Genomic DNA, 23,685 nt, shown 5'->3' with positions numbered 1-23,685 from the left:
ACCCTCAACATTGACGGAAATGGATTATAATGTAGAAGGAATGTAGAAATGAATTCTATACTTATTATTGCCTCTAATGATTCTAGAAAACAGAGTTAGCCCATCTTCCAGAAAAGGGATGGTTTTTATCTTTCTTCTCCTAACTCCAAGGAAACCTGAAATAGTAATTTCTTTCAGGCTTTAACCTTGCTTACATCTTCTCTATGCTTCACTCCCTTTTCTGTTTCTATGTCCTGTTCTCGAGGCTGATTACAAAAGAAGAGAAAGGTCACTGTTTTCTAAGCTTTCCAACCAAGAGAAGAGTTCTTGTGTTTAATTATTCTGTATTTTTTTTGTGGGGGGTTGTTTGATTTGGTTTTGTTTTTAAGATAAGGTATCTATGTGTAATAGCCTTGACTATCCTGAAAGTCCCTTTGTAGATCAGGCTGGCCTTGAACTCACAAACATTTGTCTGCCTCTGCCTCCAGAGTGCTGGGTTTAAAGCTGTGTGCCATCATGCCTTAAAAAGGATTATATTGTGCCCTGGAATTGGGAACCAGAGCACCATTGCTGCACAAAGCATTGAACAGGTTATTTGGGAGGGAAAAGTTAGGAAATTAGATTTGTTCAATGCCATCCCATTTAGGAGAATCAGGTTTGCTTTCCCATATTCAATCTTTACATCCTTCCTTCCTTCCTTCCTTTCTCCCTTCCTCCCTCCCTCCCTCCCTTCCTTCCTAGCTTTCTCATTTTCTTTTGAAGCGTACACTAACCCTGAGCTCATTTACAATCTTCCTGCTTCAGAACACAGTGCTGGGATTCCAGGCTAGTGTCATTCCAGGCTATTTTCCCTGCGCTGGGAAAATCTTCCTTCTCTCTCTCCCTGAACTGGTGACTCTGTGACGGCCACCCACCTCACATCCTCCAGTAGTCCTGATGACTAACTCGTCAGTCAGTTTTCCTCTCATTCCTGGTTTGCTCATGCAGTGGTTTATTCATTCCTCCACAATTAAGTTGATTTTATAGGATCATTTGTTCCGCAGCATTTACAGTTTTCACAGTAACACTCCCGTTCTTGAACTAACTCCGAACTATAGACAGAATTGTGGATTCATTTCTAGAGTTATCTCCTGTGTTTTGGCTTGCTTTCCTTTCTGTTTGTAGACTTGGTAGCAAACACAACCCGTAGTGCTCATCCTCCTGGTAGGTTCTCTACTGCATGTCATTCTGCTACCCTCAGCTGCATCTACAGGGCCAAACGCTGGCTTCATAGTCCTCCACCTGTTTTGTATTTATATTATATATTGTATTTATATTGTATATTTATATCCTGAGTCTCTTAATTTCAGTATGGTATTTCTGTGAAGGTGTACAGGTCTCATATTCATGTGGCTGTGATAGAACATCCGTCCTCTGCCATGGCCACAGGGAAGCTTCCAGACGTATTCTGTTGTGTATAGATGCAGAATTAGCCCACCACAAGCATTTGCTGCCTCAGGAAACACGAGAGGAGGTTTGAGATAAATAGATTCTTCTGTGACAGTTGTATGCCTGTGAATAACGTCTTCTTTCTAGATAATCAAGTCAGAATGAAAAGCATGTTCTTAAGATATATTAATGTGTTTTCATGGAGTTCGATTTCATGTGATTATAATGGGCTCCTATGTTTTCTATGGTTCTATTTTCTTATTCTGTAAACAATATTTTTTTTTGTCTGTAAACAACATTAAGCCTCCAGGAACTCTGGAGTGCTACTGTACGTGCAGCTGTAGGAGAGATGGCATTGTACAAGGGGCATGGTTTTGTTCTTTTTCTTAAAATAGAAAGAGAACTGTATCCTCCCTATGTCTGACTGTGTTTCAGTGTTGCCTGGTACACATCATTTAATCACTTTTTCAGTAGAGAAATGCTTATGGAACTAATTTTGATTGCATTAAAATAGCTCCTGAGGATCTTTTTAATGCTTGCTGTAAAATGAGACAGTGCACTGGATAATGAAATCCAAAAATGCAGGAAAAATTATATCCATATATGTACAAAGGCATTCGGAGAATCTGCATGACAGCTTCTGCCTAAGCATCGCTTATGGTACTTAGTTTTATATGAAGATGAATACTAACAATGGCAATATTGATTATGATATCTGGCTCATTCAGAGGTGCTATACACCATCCATGCAGTGTATAGACATATGTCCTTCCCTTGCTTCTGGGCTCCTGAGTATCCAAGGAGAGGTATTATAGGTCACTCTTGAAGATATATGAATGTCACTATGTTAATTCGATGCAGTATTTCCCCCTTAGGCACCTATTTATCTATTTGCATATCACTATGATGGCAAACATTTTGAAAGTATGAATTGGGGTGAATGCCCTCAATCTTTTTATTGGAATGGGGGAAATAGTACTGGTAATATGTATGAAGCAACTAGCAAAGGACACAGGCATTCTATGATTGGTTTCTTCTATGATTGGTGGCTATTATGAGCTCATGCAGTAGATACTCCATAGTTCTAAAAATGAGCATTTAGGAAATGCGTACTATGCAAGAAAGTGCCCAGGGAATGATGGAAGTTGGATGGGCCTTACAAATAGAAGATGTACACCACACAAATAGTGGAATGTTGCCTATAAGTGTTAGGGGACGGGGATTTATGAGGTAGGCTGGGCACATGGTTTTAGTGGAGGATGTCAGGGAATATGTCCCACTGGCTTTAGACTGCATGGTTATGGCTATTCCTGAAAAGAAAAGCGATTGGCCAGAAGCCATCAAAGAACACGTCAAGAGTTGAGAAAGACCACTGTGTCTTTTTCTGCCCCATCTATAATGGCTTCCTCCTCCTCCTTGGCTTCAGAGTTTTGGAAATGAGATTGACATCTTTTTGTTTTGTTTCGGTTTTTTGTGTGTGTGTGTGTGTGTGTTTTGAGACAGTGTTTCTCTGTGTAACAGCCCTGGCTGTCCTGGATTTGCTTTGTAGACCAGGCTGCCCCTGCCTCCTAAGTGCTGGGATTACAGACGTGGGCCACCATAGATTACCCAGCTGATAGGAAACCTTCACAGGGCCATATAGCTAAGAGTATTGTGGCTGGGATTATGGTTGCTTTGTCTTGGCTGGAAACTGGACATGTAAGAGCGTGTGCATTTCTAGGATCTGACGTAATTCATTTATTATATCTATCTGCTTGGAAGAGCAGACCAAGCAAAGGCAGAGTGAGGGCTGCTGTTTCAGGAACATCCTGCTCTTGTGGGCCTGGGGAATCTCTAAGACTCTGTCACATACATTTTAGTCCCACTGACATATTACTCCCACACCCTTGTGGGTAGTAAAGTTAAAAATTTTTTAAATGTTCTTTGATCTTCCACCCACTAATCTCACAGACATGGAAGTTCAATACAGCATCTGCAGAAAGGGTAGTTGAAATACAATTTATACTGTTGTATTAAAAAAAAAAAAAAAACACCTCCAAAATGGGTCTCTGTCTCTCTGCACTAGTTTTGAAATTACAATAATAAACTGGCTTCCGTTTTTAAACGTGTTGTTAGTCATCACACTTTAAATTACGTAGCGTTACTATTAGTGACCTACTTATAGTGGTTGTCTCTTCAGGAGGAACAATGTGCATGCAGCCATTGGTTCACCGGCAGACTTTCAGAAAGCTGTGTTTTAATTGCAACATTATGTCGAACATGAACACATTAAGTCAACACTGTGGTTCTCTGTGGCTGGATGTCTTTGGGTGAAGAAGTGTGATGTGTCTTTGTCAAGGCAAGCATTTAGTACATAGTTACTCTGGTGAACTAAGTGTTTCCTGCTTACTATTAATAAAGGTAGGGCACAGTGTCTGTGTCGATCTCTGTGTTCAGTGATTCCTGGAGTAAAAAAATTAAAAGACTGAGGCCTTCCCTGACTTTTCTATCACTCAGCTTTGAGTCCTAAAGCAGGCTTCCTGACTTTATGTGCTTTCACCTTCCTTGTGTATAAAGTGAGACTTTTCAATAAACATCAACCGTCCTAAGTAGTCCTGGCCATTCTACAGAAAACAAAATGTAGGCAGTGGTCTTTGGTTGTAAGTGGCTCGGGCTCCTGGTCCCGTGTTCACTGGGACACCACTAATTCATCCAGGTGGACACTTTTAGGAATGGGTGAAAAGTCATTTTAAGTCATAGTCCCAGTGCGTCCTAGCCTCTGTTAGTGTTTGATGGGTTTTTGTTGTTCAGAAATAATTGACCCTCACAAGAAAACAGGACGAGATGAGATCCTACAGAAAACTGTCCACACCTTGTTTTGGCAGCTAGAAGTGAGAGCTGTGAGTGAGCGTCCTGGGAGACAGATGGCAATGGCATGATTCACTGAGGCTTTTGCTCCCAGTGGGATACGGCAGAGAAGTCAACTGCAAAGGCTTCCTGCTCACAGTGGCCACTGCCACATTCCCTTTCATGGTGAACGAGTCCGGCTTTGTCTTTTACCCCTTTGGCTTTCGCTACATACTGGGGTTTGAGGAAGAACCATGTAGATATAGAAAAATTAAAACCATCATACTGTCACCATTAGTGAGTTAGTTGTTGGTGTTTCCTTTTCTTTCTGACCTGGGTCACTGTAATCAAGTCTATTGGAAATGAACTGACCAATCTCTGCACTGCTGCCCCCCCCCCCCCAGTCTTGTCTGCCATCTGCAGATCACAGTGGGGTGGCCAGGTAGTGGGGAGGGTCTGAGAGTGACTGGCTTTGTCTTCTATTTTTTTTTTTTTGGAAAATTCTGTATTGACTTCTTTAAGGTTCTTGCACTTTGTTTTACTTTTGATCATTTTGTATAAGGTTTGTATTTCTGTTCCCATTTATAGCTAACTCGTGCCAATTGCAAGTAGCTCATTAGAGGATTTTATTTTCTTAAGCTTTATTATATATATATATATATATATATATATATATATATATATATATATAATAGTTTACATATTAATAGAAGAATACTGTTTTGACAGATTTTTCTGTGTGCATGTATATACATTTTTGTACAAAGGTGCAAGCATAGGTACGTACATGGACAAGGAAGCCAGACTATGACATGTTCTCTACCTTAGTTATTTTATGCAGAGTGTCCCACTAAACCTGAGAATTGTAAGTTCCAGATTGGCTGGGTAGCTGGTGCGCTCTAGAGATGTATTGCTCTCTCAGCACGGGCATGAGGGCTTGACACTGAGAGGCCTGGCTGGCTTTTGTCTTTGTTTTCCCTTTGGTTTGTGGTTGCTGAGTACTCAAATCTAGGTCCCCATGCCTATGAGTAAGCACTTGGCCAACTGTGCTCTCCCTCCAGCCCTTTCCCAGTTAACTTCATTAAAGTATGTTGTCAACCAGGAGTTGTCTTCAGGAAATGTAGTTGTGCCAAAGTTAATTCCTGCCCAATTTAACAAAAAGCTGGCTTTTCTCGCTAAAGTAGGCACTTTAAATCTGTTTTGAAACTTTCTAACCTATTACCCTCCCTCTTTTTTTTTTTTTTTTTAAGGAGTTTCTGTTGCTAGTCTGTATACATCCGAGTTTCTATATATTAGATAATAGGAGTGATTATCCCTTAATGTTGTGGCTTTGAATGGGACTGTCGCAGTTGCCGATAGGTTTCTCTCTTGTAATTTTGAAATGTCTCTTTCTATGTTTCAAATATAAATGTAGCGATTTTTTTTTGTCACTGCAAACATAAGAGAGGGTGTTTCTGTTATTTAGTCCTTGTTAGTTTGTAACTCACAAAATAGCTCATATTATTCTGAAACGCTTTGACAAAGCAAAATATAAAACTTTAAATTTTGCCATACGTATGAGATGACAACCATGAGTAATTTTTGTGCTGAAAAACAAGCATGAGAGACAATCAGTTGAGACTTCCTTAAAGGTGGGCCTCAGAGATGGTTTACCTTGGAAGTAAAGAACCTCTTCCCTGCAGCTGGAGACAGAGACACTAGTGTGATTGTTAAACTGGGATCTTAGTTAGTTTTGGACCAGTAGCCTTTCAGGACATCTCCAAATCTGTCGTAGACATTTCAATAGTTTTGCTTACAATGCATTGTTACCTTAAAGCAAGGCAACTGTTGTAAACCATAAAATGATGCAGTCTGCCAGAAGGGTTCCCTGTGTGATTTGAAAGTTTTCTTTTGCCCTAGCGTTCTCTAAAACAAGCAGTAAGGCTTAGATTTAGTAGGTTTTTCAAGCCAGACTGAATTTCAGATTTTTGAAAATAAATTTCATAAAATGCATCAACAGTTTTACTTGGACACAGTGGAGTCCACTCTTCTCTGAGGTGCCTTCTAGAAAGTTGTTTATCAGGCAGAACAGAGAGCAGAGTGCTTATGAAGCCAGCATCTGAGCTGTCAGAAGTCAGAGCCATGGATTCAGTCTCTTGTCTTGGCTGTTTCCTTTAGCCTAATCCTCTTGATCTCAGATAAGTCCACTATCCCTTCCATCCCATAATCCTTTATTCTTGCCGGATCTTGGTATCAGGGCCTCTGTGGCTTTGCAGGAGTTGTAGCAAGTCAGGTGGAGTCTGAAATTGTGTGATGTCTGTTTGTAAATATTGTCCAGGCTTTCGTGCTGTGGTTCTTTTTTTCGTATCAGGGCCCTTTGTCTCCAAACTCATTTTTTTTAGGATTTCTTTTCATTATTTTTTCAGTTATGTGTATGTGCCAGGGGTTCTCAGGGTATGTACACGGGAGTGCAGGTGCCTACAGAAATCAGAAGAGGGTGTAGAGTCCCCTGGGCCTGGAATTACAGGCAGCCATGAGACACCTGAGGCGGGTGCTGGGAACTGAGCTCAGGCCCCTCTGCAGGAGCAGCACCTACTCTTAACTGCTGGGCCATCTCTGTAGCTGCTGGGACTCAGTTTATTCTTACACTGGAAAACCTCCCTGATTTGCTATCCGCTGCCCTATTGTTTCCTGTCTCCTAAGGCTGCTTGGGGGTATGGCTTCATGTTATGCCGCATTTTAGGTCTCAGAAGAGCGTACTCCCAAGAGCACAGCTGCTGCACATATAAATGATAAGCATAGTTACCTTAATAACTTTTTATTAAACAGCCTTTTTAGGAAAACCTTTAGAATGTGAGAAACACATTATATTCTCATTGCTCACAGGTGGTTGTTTTTAATATTCTCTTTTTGTTCTAATATTTAAAGTCAGATGACCTAACTTCTTTGTCCTTCCCATTACTTTATTTCCCATCAAAGCCAAATAGTAATATACACACACCCATGCGCGCATGCACACACACACACACATACACACACACACACACACACACACACACACACACTAGTATACTAAAACTAGTAATCCCTTATAATTCTTTATGGGAAAACCTATTCATCTTAACATGTAGTGAATAGCATGGGCCCTAAGCAAACACGGCACTGTGATCATAGATGAGTTAACACAGATCAGTAGCAGAGCAGATAAAGGTAAAGACTGGGAGCACAAGAGGTTTCCTTCTGCTTAATGGTAACCTCGTAAGATTGCCGCTTAAGGAAATGGGTCGGCCTCTGGTGGCTGCAGAGGCAGGAAGTCATATAAGGCACGGTACCTTACCATAGACTGCATGTGTCAGGGGCTCACTGGAGCATATGTGAGACAACACTGTGTGTGTGTGTGCGTGCATGCGTGCATGTGTGTGTGCTCGCATGCATGCATACATGTGTGTGCGTGTGTGTGTGCTTGTGTGTGCGTGCGTGTATGCATCTGTGTGTGTGTTTGTGTGTGTGTGTTTTTCCGTGTGCATGGCAACCAGTGGTCAGAGGTCACTCTTGTGTAGTATTTCCCAGGGGCCATCCACCTATCTATTTTGATTTTTGATTTTGTGACTCTCTCTTGTTCTGGAGCTTGCCATGGTCACTAGAGGACTGGCTAGAGAATTGCTTGTCTCCCCAAGATCACAAGTGCATGCTGCATGCGCCTGACTTTAGTATGTGCAGTGGGGCTTGAACTCGGGCCTCCATGCTCTTGACTGACTGAGCCCTATCACCCAGCATGCCCCCCTCAGGGCCCTTTGTATGGAATATCCTTGAAGAAATTATGTGGAACCTCAAGACAGTGAAGGGTCTACTCCCAGCTGCTGAGCTCCCTAGGCGCCTTCTTAATACGTATTAATAAACAAGTCCTTAGCACGTACTTACTTACTTTTCTACTCGATTTAGCCTCATCTAGTTTAATGCATTTTGGGTAAAGTAGAGCAGCTAGGAATTTGGAAAGAGAGAATGGTTGGATTCATAGGTGAGAAAGAAGCACAAACCAAGCTATCTGGAGAGGAAATAAAGGAAATATTATGTTTTGTTGATTGAAAAAAACAAGTCTTTATGACATTGTCAAAATGGCACAGGTTGATTCTCATGCTCTGGTGTGACCCTTCATTAAATTCAATATTGTGGTTGCTCTGGAGAATGTAAAAGAAATCACACTTAATATACAGATAAATGAAATATGGACTACTGCTAATGTGTTAAAAGCCAATTACCTGTATTCCCTTTTAAAGTATGTTTGGGCCTAAAAGCTTAAAAACATCATTGTAGAGAGAATAGCAAATTATCACATTCAGACTAGTTATATAATGGGCGACCTCGAGCCAGTAATGGGCGCTCCTGGCAGAAGCCCGACAATTACTAAATGAGGCAACGTACTTATGGTGGGTTCCCCCAGGCCCCATCCTGGAACACGTTTAAAGGTGACATTTTCATTCAAATGACTCGGCTTGCTATGGAAAGAATGTCAGCAACAAATGCCTGCTATCTGAAAAAAAAAAAAAAATAAGCAATTACGCTCACATGTTACAGTTTTTTATTTTAGTTTAGAGAAGAGACTCAGCCACCTGAGCCATTACACTCTGCTCTGTGATCTTGTTTTGTGTCCTTTATAACTCTTGGAACAACATGGGATGCTTACTTCATTTGCTTATTGGCCTGACAAACAGTAAACGTTCAGTGAGTACTTGCTGAATGAACATTAATGCCAACCCAAGGTTTCTGGTAGCCACCTGCCTGGAGGGTTAGGTTAGGAAGAAAGGCTAGAGTGCCCTGATGTGTGAGCAGAGGGGCACAGTGGTTAGGACGTGCTGCTAGCCGCCATCTCTAGAGCAGCCTGGGCTCTGTGAAGGTCCTGTCCTCTGTAGATTGTCCCAGCCACAGCAAGCGTTAGCCACTCTGCTGGAGAAAACTTTTGAATGACCTTCCTGCTTCGAAAAAGGAAACCAGGTCATCTGTAATTTATAAAGCACTTACTTTTATTTTATTTTTTTCACTTCTTTATTTGAGGGAAGCCCAGCCTACCTTTGTAGCTCAGCCCAATGCGGGACTCACAGTCATCCTGTGACTATATCCTCTGCACTTCCTAACCTCACCCTAAGTGCTCACCTTTCTTGGACAATTGGAATTATGATGATTTCAGGACTAATGTAATATTGTGCAATTTTTAAAGGAACAGTGAAGAAATACATAAATGAATTCAATACTAGAGCGAGATGAACCAGTGCTTTTCAGATCCCAAATTGTGGTTCCATTAGTAAGTAGATCATTGAATTAATCTAGTGACTTCCGAATAGCTTGATAAGTAGCTATTCTTTATATAGGGAAGTCAGCAGCGCTCTCTGAAAGTTTCATCTTGAATGCGCTGGGCCATGGTGCCTCAGCCAAGACCGTAAACAAAGATCATCTACTTACCTGGCCCCTGTATTGTTGGAAGCAAGGTTGCTTGTTCTTTGGGGGGCATGAGTAGAGCAGGTAACTAGGTAGCGATGTCCAATTTCTCCTCTCGTCTGAGCAGTTCCACTCTGGCCCAAGACTTACCTGACCCATTTCACTGAACAAACATTGTAGTCATTACGGTTTGTCTCCGTTATAGACAGGTCAGTATGTATATGTCTTTATTAAGCATGTCTTGTGATGCTCTGACTTCCTATCATGAACTTTCCAATCTCCTGCTGTATTCTTGTGGGGGAGAAGTATTACAACTTCTATCTCTTTAGTTACATTTCTTCTGAGACATACACTGTCACTATAAAGCCGTCACAGGCAACAATGAACACGGGCTCAGAATACAGCTGTACAACTCGTGACCTTAGCAATATCATTAATCATCTGAGCTTTCCTGTCTCGTGTGGAACATGAGAGAGATGACAATAGCTGTCTCTTAGTCTTGCCTTTGGTTTTTATGACCTAATTCATTAAAAAGTGCTCAGAATTCTGCCTGGCAGTAGTTCGCCTGTTTTGCTGCGTGGCTGCCAACCAGGAAGCCCACACCTCCTGGCTGCTAAAATAAGCTGGATCAACCTGCCTGGACATTGCCAAATTCATTTGTCAGAACTTAATCTGACAACTGTCCCCCCCCCCCCCCCCTGCCAAGATCCTTGGCTTACCTAGTGTTCAGGGGCTCATGCTCACCAGAGGGAAGTCTCTTATCTGCATAACCCGAGCAGAACAGTATAAGCAGCTGGGGCAAGGCTGTAAGCCGAGAAGCAGCTGCTCTGGAAGAAGGCAGGGGCTTGAGCCCTGATGCCTTTGAAGAAGTAGGCTGCGGATAGGCAGAGAGGAATCAGGGAAAGATAACGGCGAAATGGGAAAACAGTTACAAGTTATGTGTTTGTGGGTGGGTGGCAGTGAAGAGCAGGTAGAAGATCACTGGAGAAGGGAACTGAATGTGAAGTGTAAGAGAGGTCAGGTAGGAAGGATTATAAGGTAGGAACTATGGAAAGAGTGTAAATTTCTGAATTAACAACTTATACAAATACACCCTTTCCCTCCTTTCTGCTTCCTAATACTGAGCTGCACATGGCACCCATCAGTTCTGCCTATGCGGATTACACTAGCACGCTCGTTTTCAGCAGGTGAAATTCATGACAAGTCATGCAGGAGCACTCCAAAGGTTGCTTAGCTGATGAGGCTCAGGATCAAAGGGGCTAGGGAAGTTGTCTGTCCAGTGGTAGTCACCTGAAGCAACTCGACAGCTGATATCGATGGAGAGGAGTTTTCAAATTGGTCAAAGCCTCAGGAGTGTCTTAGTTGCCTCTTCCATAACCTCCACGTCATGATATCATCAGTGCAGAGTGAAATATGTGGATGCCTGCTAGGTAAGGAAAGCTCTTTCTGCCAAGGCCCATGCATCAGTGGACACTGCCTACTCGTTTCTCGTTCTCTGGGAGAAAAGAGAATTATTTTTATAATCTGTTCAGACACATTAGTGAATTTTTTCTTGAGCTGTCCTTTATTTTAAATCACTATTTCATAATACACAGTTACATTAGAAAAATATCAATTACAGATAAGCAAACAAGAGCCAAAGTCTCCTTCCTTGTGACGTCAGTTTCCGGAATAGCGTAATATTGCATATTTAGCCAGTCCTGTTCTTTGTAAGAACTCTAAAATCACCACAGCTTAAAACATTAATGTATTCTCTCTCCATTTCATTGTTGGTGGCCTTGAGGATGGTTGTGACAGAGCTCTGTCCTGCTCTGAGTGTCATCTCATAGTCATGTCCCACCTGAAAAACCATCTTCTCACTGAGCAGGCTTGCTTTTGTGGTAGACATGACTTTGACGCCTAGTACAGCTTTACAATACATGTAAGATTTGGCTAGGTATGCCATAAGACACTCGCTTTTTGGGGGTCAAAATGTTTGTTTATTGGTCAAAATGTGCTTTTTGTCAATAGACAGATTCTATAGAGTAGAAGTTTTTTCTTGAGAATTCTAAGAAGTAAGGTATGTAGTACACATTTGTGAAAAAATAATTCTGTTTATGATAGACTAGATCACATTTTTTTCACATTCTTCATTTTTTCACATTTTCTTCACATTGTATAGAGTGTGATGTAACACGCACATTGTACTGGAACATAGTGCACGTTTACTTTTTCATCTCTTATAGCATTAATGTAGATGAATACTTCCACAATTAACATTTAAAATATCTCTACATATAAGTGTGTTTTCAGTGGGGGTTTTGATGTTTGCACGTGTTTTATCATGTTGGTTGTGAATTTGCTTAACCAGTCCCCCAAAGAAGACATTTTAATTGTCCTTTCTAGGTTCTTGAAGACGCTCTTCATTTTCGTAAATGATCGTTAAGCATCTTTAAATGGTAGTTGTTTTGCCTCCTTCTGTCATGTGTGCCTCTCACAACTTACGTATGTCACGTTTTCCTCTCGGTTTTAAGAAAGTCTTGTGGGGAGCATTTTGAATCGTGTGGTGTATGGATGTAGAACAGCCTAGAAGGTGTGAGTACTGCTAGAAGGTGTGAATACTGCTAGAAGGTGTGAGTACTGCTAGAAGGTGTGAGTACTGGGTGGAGTGTCTAGATGGCAGGGGACTCTCAGGGTCCAGTGCTAGATTTCTCTCCTTTCCCTTTGCACCCCGTGGTCATGCTTCCAACTGTTCAAGTTCAGCATCTCAGGACTGACCCTTTCATAAAGAGAAACCGTATTTCAGAAAAAAATTCATTATAAATTGACCTTTAAGCTGCAGTAAAGGAAAGGTTCAATGGTGGGGGTGGAGAGTGTTGGAACTTGTACCGTTTACTTAACTGTTATTGGTCAAATGATCTTAGTACTTAAAAATTTGAAGAGAGGCCAGAAATTTGTTTTAAATTAGGAAGTAACATTTCGGTACATTGTGCCTCGCTTTGGTTCGTGCTTTTACATCTTTTGGCATCTTTTCTTGAGTTTTTATGGGCCCGAAGGTATGGTTTTTGTTCTTATGAATCAGCTGCTTTTTGAGATGAGTGGCAATGGCTTTAGAATCAAACTGGTGATGCTTCAGTGCTTCTGGGGTTAGCAGCACTTTGATTAATGGGAAATTCTTTTTCATTATACATCGGGCCAAATTCTGATACTCATCAGTTTCAGTTCTAGTCCAACCAGGTTTACTGACCATTTTTCAGATTTAGTGTTACATATACTCAGCAACATGCTCATATTAAGTTTTACTTTTGATGAGGTCTAAATTGATGGCGATAATGAAGAATTGAAGACGTTCTGATCTCAACCTTTAAGGACCTGGGAATGTGCACCTACTACTTCTCAGTATGCCCTTCCCAAGTTGCGTTGGTTCAGCAGATTCAGGTACATTTGTACTTTGGTCCCTGAGCATCACTGTCCTTTACAGCCACGGAATGCTCTCGAAGGAAACTTCAGCAGTGTTTCCTATACTGTGCATTCTCCAAGGAGCTGAACCCCATAGCAGGGAGCTAGCTAGGCACTGGTGATGGTGGTGCTGCCTCTTTCCTGCACTCTGGACAACAAAGAATTACAGGATGTTTCATCCACATGTTGACACAGATTTCTCATAGCTCCTGCGTCATCAAAATACTAAAGTCATGACAGCATCAGAAAATAGATGGAAACATACTTTTAGGAACAGGGGACGGCCATCTTGGCAGGAAGTATACGAGATCACAGAACACCTCTTGTAAAGAGGATAATTTAAAATAAAGAACTTTCCACATAAAGTAACACTGTTTTCATGGGATCTTCAACTTGTAATTTTCAGAACAACCCATAAGTAGGCTGCAGATGTCAACAGGTAACATACATGACACTTTCCTATCTAATAGAATTGAAAAGTGAAGTTCAGCAAAAGTGAATCATCTAACGTTCTCCCAAATAGTAAATGGTCTATTCCACATATTATCTTTATTTTTTAAATATATTTTATTGGTGTCTACTCATTGTGCATAACGATGTGCTTTCCAAAGATGTCATGCACTTTGCCTGTAGTTTCTCTCCCCACGGCTCCTTTCTGCTAGCTCCTCTCTTACACTATTTCCTTTCTCCTTCCTATCCCACATCTATTTTCATGTCCCATGTATATAAATGATGCTGTGTATTTACGCAAATGAGAAAACATACAGCACTTGTCTGACAATCTCTAGATTGCATTCTTCATGGCTGAATAAAACTCTGTTGTGTGTGTATACTACATTTTCTTTATACAGTCACCTGTTGATGGACACTTGGGCTGGTTCTGTAACGTGCCTGCTGTGAGAAACGCTGCAGTAAACATGGACAGCCAAGTGTCTCTGCAGCATATTGACTTAGAATCTCTCGGCTGTATGTTCAGACATGGGTAGCTGAGTCATTCCGTAGCTCTGTTCATTCGCAAAGACTGATCCGAATTGCTGCGAAGAGATTGATTTAGCTAGTCAGATCCTGTTGTGACGTTATCAAGGAAAATGTGAATCTGAGAGATAAGGCTACCAAGACTTCTGCTTCAGGCTGATCTTAAACACGTAGCAAGAGCTGTTGATTACAGAAAGCTCACCACACCCTCTCTCTACAGACAGGTGAAAACACAGTCTACGGCCTACCCGCAAGTGCTGTCACTCAGAGGATCTGAAGTCATCCTATCTGTTGTGGGGAAAGTTTTGTCTTAAAATCAAACATGTCAACATAAGGAATCTTTTTTTTTTTTAAACATAAGGAATCTTAAGAGACTTTGTTTTTGTTTTCAGTTCTTTCACATTATAGCACATAATTTTCACATAGCTGTTAGACAAAACATCTCAAGAGCCACAGATAGTCCTGTGACTGTAGTATTTCACACCAGTGACATTTTCATGAGTTTTATTGCTGGGTTGAAGAGGCCAAAGTGAAATACTGTTCAGAAGCCTCTGCTTTGTGTTTCTACCCATGGGAGAGCTGTTGGCTGTGCAATTTGAGAGTCTTTGCCCCAGTAAATACTACGATTTTGAACACTCACCTAAAGTCAAATCCCCAGCACTGCTGGATAAACAGTACATTTGGAAACAGTTGACTTTGGAACTAATGTGCTATACTACCAGGAGGCAATGTTTTGTTTTCTTTCAAATGAAGTTCTCTTCCATACACGTTGGGGTTAACTGAGCTGCAGTATATGTGATCAAACTGTGGTCAGCTGATTAACATGTTTTTGTTCTATCTTATACAGGAGTTTTATTGATAATATGTTGTTTTAAGTTGTGTATTCATAAATTAGCTTGTTAAAAAATGGTTCCCATGCATGAATTTGAAGTAAATGAAGATGGAATGAAACTAGAAATTATTGTCATTGAAATTATTTATGCCAACTTGAATATTATATTTAAATTTTTCTGTAATCAAAATAAAATTTTCAATTAACATATATAACATGATACTATGATTCATGAACTGTAGAGCTTCACATTTTGGTTTTGTTTTAATTTGTTTTTTTTTTTAAGATTTATTAATTTATTATGTATACAGTATTTTTCCTGTATGTATGCCTGCATGCTAGAAGAGGGTACCAGATCTCATTATAGACGGTTGTGAGCCGCCTTGTGGTTGCTGGGAATGGAACTCAGGACCTCTGGAAGAGCAGACAGTGCTCTAAACCTCTGAGCCATCTCTCCAGTCCCAGAACTTCACACTTTGAAAGACTTTAAAGATCATAACTTTATATAGGCATGTTAAATGAACCTGGATATGAAGTGGCTTTTCCAGCCTGTGCTACTGGGTGGTGCCATTGTTTCTTCTTCACTTAGATATCTGAATCGCTATATAGAGCTTGTGTTCTCTCTCTCTCTCTCTCTCTCTCTCTCTCTCTCTCTCTCTCTCTCTCTCTCTCTCTCTCTCTTCTCTTGACCTCTCCCACCCCATCCCCCAGATGGGTGCATGTGTTTGAGTTTGCTTGTGGAGGCCAGAGGCCAATATTAGGTGTCTTAAAGACTCTCTACCTTATATTTTGAGGCAAGGAGTCTCACTCAACTTGAAGCAAATCATTTCTTCCTGCCTTGCGAATGAGCCCCAAGAATCCTTCTGGATTTATACTGGAATTGTAGGTGCATGCCTCAGTGTACATACTAGGGAGTGAACCTGAACTCAGGTTCTCTTGCTTACACGGTAAGCCATCTCCCTAGCTCCTCAGTCCAGCACCCGTTCTCTTCTACTCTTTCCTCAGAGGCAGATAGCAAAAAGAAAAGGCGAAGACCAAAGAAAGCGAGGGAGCAGTATTCCTTGCATGGGCAAGTGAGAGCCCTCTCACTATGCTATGCATTTCTGTATACTAGACTCTAGATGTCTATACGGTGCTGCTTTGCTCTTATTTTGAAATTTTGAGTAAACTACCTACCACTTTGGACTCTTTTTTTTTTTTTTTTTTTTTTTTTTTTGGTTTTTCAAGACTGGGTTTCTCTAAGTAGCCTTGGCTGTCCTAGACTCACTTTGTAGTCCAGGCTGGCCTTGGACTCATCCGCATTGTAAATGAAAGCAGTTTGCCCATACTATCTTACATAGCTAACCTGTCTTTTTCTTTTATGCTTTGATAGGGATGGAAATGCCTTTAAGTCTTTATTCAATAGACTTAATATACTTTATAACTAGACAACCAAAGATAAAATTATAATAAATAAAATAAATAAAGAGAATTCTGCATCATTGAGTCAATACTTGCAAGCTATCATCCTATCCTACACTCTACAGAAGTCTTGCTGTGCGATCATGTTATGTTTCTGCTCATTCTTATCTCCAAAAGCTAATTGTCTATTTCATCAAACATAGTTTTTATGTTATTTTTTTTAACTTAACAGAAGTGTGTGCAGTGACAAGCATTAAATAGAGCTTCTAACCAAGGTTCATAAGATGTAGTATTTTGTATCATTAAGATCTTGGTCCAGGAAAGAAAAATTGTGTTCTAGAAAATATATATTCACAGAAATGTATATGACTCATTTGTGAGTCTATAAAATTCATATTCCTTGCTGTCTGTTTAATAAATTATTGGACATTATGTACCTTTCAAATTTTATCTAATTAATTGATTGAGGAATTTATTCTGACAGAAATGGGAAGCTCTGCTACATTACTTTCTGGTATTTTTAAAATAATTTTTATTAGGAGAACACTCGAAATTTTTTGCTAATTTTATGTCCTACTTTTCTGCATTCTTATAGAGAAATGATATAATATTTGACTAGAAGAAAACCTGTACTTGTATTAGGGCCTTTGCAAATAAGGATGCCTCACAACTACCAAAACTGTCCAGGAATTTTATATGGGGAAATGCATACTTTAGACTTAGGTAAGAAAGACAGAAAAAGGGACAAATTATGTGTCTTGGTTGTCTTTGTAGAACCCATTATGCCATTTGTATAATTTTTATTGGTGAGGAGAACGCTAAAGACCCCTGCCTTGAGTGATGGAAATGAATTGAGCTCGCTGTGTGTCATTTTCTTCTCCTAGGTTTACCAGTCACACATTCTGTATCCTATCATGCTTGCCCAGAAGCTTACTGTTAACTTAGCTTTTAATTAGTTAAAAATACAATATTTTACTATTATGTTACATTATTTAGCTATTCCTAGTGATATCTAAAATCTGTAATAGGAATCATATATTCCCTAAAAAATCTTCTCTGTGGAAATTCCTTTTCATATAGATACTGAGCTGAGGAGATGGCCAGCATTTTATTAAGTATCAATCTATGGCCTTTTCCACAGTTATCGGGTAATCAAACACAGTAGAGGTTTAGTTCTTGTCTATCCTGCTGTCTGTAGCAGAGTTTCCTGACACAGTAGTGGTTTTGTGAAGAAACATGACAGGTAGCCTCGTTCTGTTTCATCTTCATCATCCCCTAAAGACTTCTAATGGATTATTATTTGGCACATGAAAGAAGAGTGTGGAGAGAGAACACTGGTTCTTAAAATTCTTGCCCTGGAAGCAGTCCATGTTCACTCTGCCCACATTTGATTAACAAGGATCTAGCAGCAAGGGGCACTGAGAAATAGAAATTTCCAGAAACAACCCTGTAGCATGGAAAGAAAAAATTATTTAGTTGATGAAAGAGTAGCCTTCTACCATACCAGGCAACCTTCCACCTGTTTCCTGAGAAGCAGGGTTCCTTCGGGCTTCAGATAGTTTGGGATTCATTAGTGCTAGCATAGACATACTATTTTTTTTATCAGTGGTAATTTCAAATGCCGATATGTCTGCATCTTTTCTTAAATTGAAACTCATCTCATATCTTGTTATTTTCTTGCATATATGGACTAACATAAAACCAGCATGACCTACTAAGAGTAGTTCAAAGTGAGTGTTGTTAATGTTAAGCTCAAAACTGGACATCAAAGTTTCAATGTTACTTATCTGATATTCACATAAATATAGCAGCTTGTGGTTGCTGCTGTATCATATTACCACTGTTACTATCTTAAAACAACACAAAGACTTACTAGCTTGTAGTTCTGAAGATCCAAATTTCAGAATGGGTTAGGGACTGTGCTTCACCCTCTAAGTTCCAGAGCAGAGACTGCTTTCCAGTAGCCACAGTCTGTGTTCTTTGCCTCAGAACCCCATTGTGTCTTCAGAGCCAGTGGTGCGATAGTATCACGCTCGTGCAGACCTCTGCCTACGTAATTTCGTCTCTTCTGACTCCAGATCTCCTGCCTACCTCTCTAAGAGACCTGGGATTCCATTGTCCCCTCAGAGGTGGCCCAGAATAATTGCCTAGCCTCAAGCTCCCGTAGTTAGTCATGTGCATCATCGGTGCAAAGTCCTCTTTGCCTTGAGTGGTCACAGAGTCATGGAGTCACATAAAAAAAAAAATCCTTCTAATCCTGTGATTAGGGCGCGGGGACCTTGGCAGAGGGAGTCGTTTAACTACCACAGTATGTTAGAGACGAGCAGACAGTTCCTCAGAGAAAAGGAAGACAGGAGTGAAATGCATCTGGGGTTCTTGTTCAGGCGACAAACAAATATGCTCATCAGACAGATGCAGCCACACTCACTCATCATAGCCTGCGGTCTTTGGAGGGACTGTAGAGGTCATCTTGTCCATCGCTCAGATTGCACAGATGAAAAGCCCAGAGCTCTGGAGACCCATTTTCCCAGAAATAAAAAATAGGAATATGCTTGTGGTAGGCAGAGCTTTGGGAACTTCTGGGGATTTTAGGGTGAAGGTAGAAAGAGAATTTATTTCTTAGAATTTCATTTAAAGCACCTAGTTCATTTCTCTTTTCATTTGCTTTCTTTCTTTTTTACTTTTATTGGAAATAGATTTTTCCCCCATATAATGTATTCCAATTACAGTTTCCCCTACCTCTATTCTCCTGGCTCCTCGCCAACCCGCTTTCCATCTGGATCCACCTCATTTCTGTCTCTCATTAGAAAATATACGGGCTTCTGTGGGCTAATAATAAAATAGGGTAGAATAATATAAAACAAAAGCTAACACATCAAAATTGGACAATATGAACAAACAAGGGGGAAAAGCCCAAGAGAAGTCACAAGAGACAAAAGCCCACTCATTTTCCCACTCAGGCGTCCTATAAATATACTAAACTGGAAGCCATAACAAATACACAAAGGACATACTTTCTGCCTCCACTTCGGCAGGGTTCGCTGAGCCTTGAGGGGAAAAGTTTGAAGGAGATATCCTGTTTAGGGCTAAGTAAGTGAGTACGTGTTCCAGGGTCTTTGACTCTCTGCATAACGCCCAGCTTATCCGATGATGGCTGAGCAAAGCCATCTAGTACTATCTAGTAGAATGCCATTAGAATCATTTTCTTGCTACTCTTTGGAGAGTAGTATTTGGTTTTGCCCTCAGTCCTAGGGCTATCTATTTCAGATTCTTGGTCACCCAAGCAGCATTTGGTATAGGTTCCATCTCATAGAGTGGGCTTTAAGCCTAATCAGATATTGGTTGGTTACTACCTCAAGCTTTGTGCCACCAATACCCTAGCATATGTTGCAGGCAGGAAGGACACCATTGTAAATCTAAGGGGTTTGTGGCTGGGTTGTTGTTTACCTTCCTCCTTTGGTAGCCTGCAGAGTAATGTCCTGTACCAAATGTCCTAGCAGGTCATAGGCACCCGCTCAACTTCTCTATGTTCAGTGAGTTGTGTGGGTGTTGTCTTCAGCAGTCGGGATTGCTGCCAGTTTGTAGAAAGCAATTTATTAGTCTCAGCAACAGCCTGTGTTGTTTGGAGATTCCCATGGGACACTTTTTTTGTTTTGTTTTGTTCTGATTTGTTTTGTTTTGTTTTGACAGGGTTCTCTGTATAGCCTTGGCTATCCTGGACTCATTTTGTAGACCAGGGTAGCCTTGAACTTGCAGAGATCTGCCTGCCTCTCCCTCCCTGATTGTTGAGTAACAGGCATTCACCACCATGCTGGGCTGGTCATGTGGGAGATTTTTGTCTTTCAGTTGGTTTATTTCTCAGGTTACTTTTATTAATTTACATATGCTGAACCATCCCTGCATCTCTGGGATGAAGCCTACTTGATCATGATGGATAATCTTTTTGATGTATTTAAAAGTATTTTATTGACAAATTTTCATCTATGTTCTTAGGGAAAATTAGTCTGATTCTCTTTCTTTGTTGGGTCTTTGCGTAGTTTGGTCTCAGGATAACTGTGGCCTCATAAAATAAGTTGGGCAATGCTCCATCTGTTTCAATTTTGTGGAATATTTTGAGCAGTATTGGTATTAATTCTTCCTTAAAAGTCTGATAGAATCCTATGGTACAACCATTTGGCCCTGCGGTTTTGGTTGGGAGACTTTTAATTATTGCATCTATTTCACCTGGGGGGGGGGGAGTTTATAGGTCTGTGTAAGTTGCTGATCTGCTCTTTGTTGATTTGTATGCATCAAGAAAATTATCATTTGCTTTTAGATTTTCCAATTTGGCATAATACATAGTGTTAAAGTATGTTCTTTTGATTACCTAGATTTCCTCAGTGTCTGTCGTTGTGTCCCCTTTTGTGTCTAAATTTGTTAATTTGGATATTCTTTCTAGGCCCTTTAATTTGGATAAGGGTTTGTCAAACTTACCTTCTAAAAAAACCAACTTTGTTTCATTGATTTTTTTTTTTAAATATTTTTTGTCAGCCTTCTGTTTATTTTTTGTTGTCTTCTTTTGGGTACAATTTCTTCACTTGAGCTTTCAAGAGTGCTGTTAAGTAACTAGTAGAAGATCTCGGCAATATTTTTGTGTAGGCACGTAGTGCTGTGAACTTGCCTCTTAAACTATCTTTATTGTGTCCCATAAGTTTGTGTATGTTTACTCATTTTCATTCAGTTCTACAAAGTCACTTTTTTGTTGTTGTTGTTGTTGTTGTTGTTGTTGTTGTTCTTAACCCATTTTTCCTTCAGTGGAGAGTTGTTCCGTTTCTAGGAGTTTGTAAGCCTTCTGTTATTGTTGATATCTGGCTTTTATCCATGGTGATAAGATAAGAGTGTTATTTCAGTTTTCTTGTATCTGTCTGAGAGTGTGGCCAATTTTGGAGGAAGTTACATGAGGTACTGAGAAGAAAGTATGTTATTTTGTGTTTGAGTGAAATGTTCTGTAAATATATGCTAGTTCCATTCAGTTTACTATGTAAAGTTAGCTCCAGCTTTTCTGTTTAGCATTCTTGTGTAGATGGCCTGTCTACTAGCAAGAGTGGGGCATGAAATCTCCCACTATCAGTGTGTGAGGGCCAATATGTGATTTAGCTGTAGTAGTGTTTCTTTAATGAACATGAATCACCCCCCACTTTTTTTTAGGTGTAGTTAAGGTGTCATGTCTTTTTTTTTTTCCTTTGTCATGGATATGTAGTGTCCTATCCCATCTCTTTTGATTAGTTTTTACTTGAAGTCTATATTGTCAGATATTAAAATGGTTGCTCCAGCTTGATTCATATGACCATTTGTTTGGAATATCTTTTTATTATGGAATTGATCATTGGTATTGAAAGATATCCATGAACAGTGTTGCTTGATTCCTGTTAATGTTGTTGTTGCTGCTGTTGTTGTTGTCTGTGTGTGTGTGTGTGTGTGTGTGTGTGTGTGTTTCCCCTCTTTTGAGTTTTATGTTTTTCAAATATTTATTCCTTGTGGGCTTTTGGAATCTGATTAACCTCTTTAGACCAGAATTTTCTTTCTACCACCTTCTGTAGTGCTAGCTATTAGATACATATTGCTTAAATTTGGTTTTATCATGGGATATTTTATTTTCTCCATCGATTGTGACTGAAAATTTTGCTGTATGTAGTTTTTGGGCTGGTATCTGTGTTCTCTTCGGATTTGTAGAACATCTGTCCAGGTCTTTATTGTTTTTGAGTCTCTGTTGAGAAAGAAGGCAGGTGCTGTTATCATAGGTCTGCTTAATATGTTACTGGTCTTTTTCACTCACACCTTTTAAGATTTCTTCTTAGTCCTCCGTGTTTAGGGTTTTGATTATTATGTACCAAGGGGACCTTCTTTTCTGGTCCTGTCTGTTTGGTGTTCTGTAAACTTCCTGTACATTTATAGCCATATCCTTCTTCATGTTAGGGAAAATTTCTTGTATCATTTTGTTGAAAATTTGTTCTGTACCTTTTATTTGAGTGCCTTCTCCTTCCTCAATTCCTGTTATTCTCAGGTTCGGGCTATTCGTGATACATGGCTCTACGGTTCCTCTTCCGGTACCTAAATTTTTCATTTCCAATTTCCCTCAGTTTGGGTTTTCTTTTCAGGTGTAGAAGTGTGCTTCATTAAATTCCTTCCAGTTTTTGTTTTTTCATAGATTAAACAAAAAAAGAGATTCATTCATTTTCTTTCAAAGCAATTTTATCATATTCACAAAGGCTAGTTTAAGGTCCTTCTGCTTAAATTTTGTTGGAATGTTCAGGACCTACAGTGGTAGGGTTGCTGGGCTGTAGTGGAGATGTAGTGTCCTGGCTGTTATTTACTATGTTTTTATACTGGCTTCTAGGCATCTGGGATTGGACGATTTTAATTCTGGTCCATCCTTATGCTTGCATATCTTGTAGACAGGACAAATTGTGGATTGAAGGCTTTGTGGCTGTGTTGCTGTCCAGATCTCTCCATTGTAGGTCTTGCCTTGTTACAGGAGATGGCCATTGCAGGCGCCATATTCTCCCATCGTTAGGGATTTCCATTGTTCAAGGTTTCTAGCTAGTCTTAAAGATACCCTGTCCCATTCTAGTTATCTCTCCCAGTTCTCTCTCCCTTCACCCTCCCCACATCTGATCCACCCCGGTCCCATCCCTACGCACTCCTCCCCTCCCTGACCCCTCCTTCTATCTACCCCAGATATTCTATTTCTCCTTCTTAGTGAGATTCAAGCCCCCCTCCCCTTGGGCTCTCCTTGTTACTTAGCTTCTTTTGGTCTGTGGATTGGACCATTCTTATCTTGTGCTTTATGGCTAATATGCACTTATATGTAAGTAAATACCATGTTTGTCTTTCTGGGTCTGGGTTACCTCACTCAGTTGAGTAATACTCCATTATGTAAAAGTACCACATTCTCTCTGTTCATTCTTTAGTTGAGGAACATCTAGGTTGCTATTATGAATAAAACTACTGTGCACTTAGTCGAGCAAGTGTCCTTGTGGTAAGGTGGAACATCTTTCAGTTATATGCCCAGGAGTGGTATAGCTGGATCTTGATGGAGATTTAGTCCTAACTTTGTGAGAAACTGCCAAATTGATTTTCATAGTGACTGAAAAAGTTTGTAGTCCCACCAGCAATGAAGGAGTGATCCTGTTATTCTCCATTCTTGCCAGCATGCGTTGTCCCTTGAGAATTTTATCTTAGCCGTTCTGACAATTGTAATATGGAATCTCAGTGTCATTTTGATTTATATTTCCCTGATGACCAAGGATGTTGAATGTTTTCTTAAGTGCTTCTTGGCCATTGGAGATTTCTCTGTTGAGAATTAAATCTGTATCCCATATTTTTAATTGGTTTATTTGGTTTGTTCATGTCTA

Source organism: Acomys russatus, chromosome 27 (genome assembly GCF_903995435.1).
Source record: "Acomys russatus chromosome 27, mAcoRus1.1, whole genome shotgun sequence".
NCBI lineage: Eukaryota > Metazoa > Chordata > Mammalia > Rodentia > Muridae > Acomys > Acomys russatus.
The sequence above is the reverse complement of the archived record's forward strand: the minus strand, read 5'-3'. Positions refer to the sequence as shown.